This window comes from Mya arenaria, chromosome 1, assembly GCF_026914265.1.
Source record: "Mya arenaria isolate MELC-2E11 chromosome 1, ASM2691426v1".
Lineage (NCBI taxonomy): Eukaryota > Metazoa > Mollusca > Bivalvia > Myida > Myidae > Mya > Mya arenaria.
Window position 1 is genome coordinate 40,465,094 of NC_069122.1, and position 4,219 is coordinate 40,469,312.

The window sequence follows — 4,219 nt, forward strand, 5'->3', positions numbered from 1 at the left end:
ATGAGCTGTTAAGAGAGGAGTAAAAACATTTTATAGAACATTAAAATGTGGATGGGAATGGGAATATGATCATTCTGGCCCAAAATGACATTTTGAGATATTGTAACCTTTATGATGCCAAGTATTTCTAGAACAAAAATCCAAAGTTTCAAGTCAAAATTCACAAAAACTAAAAAAATATAGTACTTTTCGTAACACGGGTGTAGAAATCGAAATGAACAAAATGTATGGTCTAATGTGTTTATTTAGAATGAAATATCCATGTCAGATAAGTATCATGTCAAGGACTATTTACATGTAACATATAAGTTTTAGCATAGAAACAATAAGCACTCATAGTTTGATTACAAAAGTTAACGAAAAGGTCATAACTGCATTTGGTTGCTATGGTAACTATTGATAATGCCATTTTCACTCATTTTCTTAATGTTTCTCAAAAAATAATGTTTTCAATAAAGTTGTGTTTTAAGTTATTGACATTTTTATGATACCAAGCAATTGCAGAAATAAAATCTGAAGTTGTAAGTCAAATATTAAAAATCAAAACAATGGATATGGAACATTTTGTAACAAAAGGCTTTAACACAATTTGAACGAAATTTTCGCTAAATCTGTTCTTATTTTGAATAAAGTATACAAGTCAAAATATTAAAATATAAAACTATCTTTACTAGTATCACATACACTACAAAAGGAAAATAACAAGTACACATTGCTAATGTCCATAATGATTAAGAAACTTACAACAAAGGTCAAAGCAAAATTCAGTTGCTATGGTTACTTATGAAAATGCTATTACCAATCATTTTTGAAAGTCCGCATATTTTTTTTTATTTATAAGTTATTGACATCTTTATGATACTAAGTTTTTACAGAAACTAACTCTAAAGTTTCACATTAAATTTTTACAAAAGTTATAAAACATATGAAACATTATGAAACACAGGGATAAAAAAAACAATGTGAACAAAACTGTTCTTATTTTAAATATTATATATATGTCAAGATACCTGTTTAAATATACCACTTATCTTTACTAGTGTTACATAAACTTCAACATTAAAATAGCAAGTACACATTGCTAATGTCTATAATGACATAGAAATTGACAACAAAGGTCAAAGCAAAAATCGGTTGCTATGGTTACTAATGAAAATGCTATTTCCAATCATTTTCAAAGTCTGCCACAAATAATGTGTTCTCAATATACAATGCGTTTTAAGTTATTGGCATGTAAATGATACCAAGTATCTAAGGTATAAAAACTAAAGTTTCTAGTCATTTTTGTACAAAGAAATCAAAAGATATGGATCATTCTGTTACACATTGGTAAGCCAGTTTGAAAACAATGTCCACTAAAAATGTTTTTATTTTAAATGCAGTGTCCATGCCGAAATACTAACTTAACTGTCTGTTATAGCTAACACATAAACTGATTCATAGACACAAAGAGTACACATTGTTCATTATATGTACAAAATGACATAAAAGAACTACATAAAACAACAGCCTGTTGCTATGGTTACATGTGATAATGCCATTTTTTACTCATTTCTTTCATATTTGCCACAAACATTTGATCTACAATCAACATTTCACCAACAAATGAGTAAACTTCGACTTTACACAGAGTTGGTTTAGGGCATACTACAGATCTTGATGACTCAGATCTAAAGAATGGACCAAAAGAATCTTGAAGGTACCATTGACGTGCAGCATCTAGGCACGGTGCGTGCTTTATTTCAGGCAAAACACCACATTCTGTACTCATCCTCAAAAGAATAACTTCCATTGCTGAGGAATCTACAAACTCTTTGCATACTAAACTTCTGGTTTATGTTTTGATACATAGAAATGGTGGTATTTGGTAATATTCTTTAGAGTTTTGAAATATGTATCTAGGAATGATTTCCAACTGTGAACTGTGATTGGCTGTTGAGGGTCATAAACTAAGTGTGGGATGTTGTGGCTTTTGAAGAGGTGAAAACAGTGTGGGAAATTTCTTGAAGATTCTCGGCATTACAACATCGCCACTTGACCTTCCAGTTGCCGAAGTGACAGTCAGGAGCAAATTTGGTGTGCCCAGCCAACATGGTGTTTAGTGTTACACTCTCATGCAGTCCTGAAAATTGTTGGAGGATCTGTTTAGTGTAAATAAAACTAATAAAATCTATATTCACAAAAAATATAACTAAGCAAATGATTTTAACTAGGGTATAATAAAGTTTTCAAGACATATAAATCTTACAATAATGGAGTGTTAACATATGTTTATTTAGTTAACATATTCCTCATATCAAATTACTGCCAACTACACTTTAACTTCATCCAGTTCTGCATCCTTTAAAATTAAAGCACCAATCGCAGATATCAATGATGTGATTGATTTCACAAGACAGTGCATTTGTCCTAAAAAATCAGACAAACAATTATTAACAGATAAGAAAACTTACCTGTCATTACACGTCACATGGCATACCAAAGCACAGCATTGTTCTTGTTTTGGCCGACAGCATTATCGAAATAAACCTGGAAAATTTAATACATTTTTTTTCTTTTTTAAGCTATATGTAGTACATGAAGAAAGCAATGTTATATTGATGGACACATTTCATAAGCCATGGTTGAATCCAAATATCCAATCGTTATCAATCATCGAATGTGAAATGGAAAAAACAATCTGAGTAAGAATGTGTTTCATGGTGTAATATATGTTAAGTTTCATCATCTTTTATATTCACTATTGATTCTCATAATCTCTTCTCAGCAATAAGGATACAGTTTGCATAAGCTGTTAGAACCTTTAATCCATTAAAAATTCTATAAATAATTTAAATGGGTGAAGCACTAAATACCACAGCATGTTTTTCACCGACACCATAGTGCTGAAAGTAGTGGTGGGCCAGGCTCACGACACTGTCACTTCCTTTCCCCGGCAATTCGGCCTCGTCCACCAGATAAAATGTCTACTTTCCTGTACAAATAAATGTTAACTATTGTTAAAGGGACTATAAACAGTTGTTTTTTTTCTGTAACAAATCTCAGGACAATGATTTAATAAAATGTTTTACTCGTTGATATCATAATTGTAAAAAAAAATACCAAAATGTAAATGTTCGATCCGGATTCGCCAAAATTGCAGTCCAATGTTGTATCTACTGTGCTACGAAGGCTAACTCTAAACCTTTGGAATATCTAAGCTATATACCTAACTTGGTAATATCAGGTGATAACATCGACAAGCCAATCACGCATACAAATGAATTCTACTAGGTATACATACCTAGTAATCTTTTTTAATGGTAAAATACGAAAAAAATGCAAATATATAATTGTAAACTATGTGGTTCTTCAGTTACATGAAGTTAGTTTCAATGCATTGTACTCATTGATACCAAGTTTATGTCAGTTTTCGACAATTTTCTTCTTTTTTTCACGCTATTTCACAATTTTCTTCTTTTTTTCACGCTATTTCATCACATGGTGTATAGCCCCTTTAATTGATTTCACAAATAATAATAAAATGGTACTGAAATAGTCAGCAAGAAGATAATGTAGACAACCCAAAATGACACTAACAGATAGCTGTATTACTTTTACAGATCTTTATTTCTAATTAAAATTCATTTTTAAAATCCAAGCTAAGATCAAGAGTGTTTAACTTGTTTACGTTGAATCTTTTAAAAGGATTTCTAATATGGCCAAGGTAAAAGTTTTTGAACAGGAATACAAAGCTGACAACATAAAAAATCTAACCTAAAAAATTAATTCTGACTTGGAAAGACAATTTTTACAGGTACATATCATTATTGTATAAGATCTGTCTTATTCTGTTACTCCATGTTTAATTCAGAGTGACATCTTACCATAAAAACATAGCTGAACCTTAGGCACACATGCGAAACACATGACACTTCTGTGGGGTGGCGAAATATATCGGCCCAACTTGTTGGCATGATGTGGATAGTGGACTTGCTGGGCAAAATCCCATGAGTAGTGGTAGTGCACATCTTGGCTACATCGTTCAGCACCTTCAAAGACAATAATGATAGCAAATAAAAAATCAAATAGTATTTTACTTTATGAAAACAGGTGATCCGAACCGTTATTCAGTAACATTCAAATGGTAGTAGTATGCACACTGCAGTTTGTTTACATTTTGAATCTCCTTGACAACTTCAGGTCTCAGAGTACCATCGTAATCATTTTACAAAGTAAT

General features: G+C 31.3%; 1 pseudogene; it reads right to left on the minus strand.

Annotated features, from left to right (window-relative positions):
• Positions 1-226: 226 nt before the first annotated feature.
• Positions 227-4,010, minus strand: LOC128227086 (uncharacterized; annotated as a pseudogene).
• Positions 4,011-4,219: the final 209 nt, after the last annotated feature.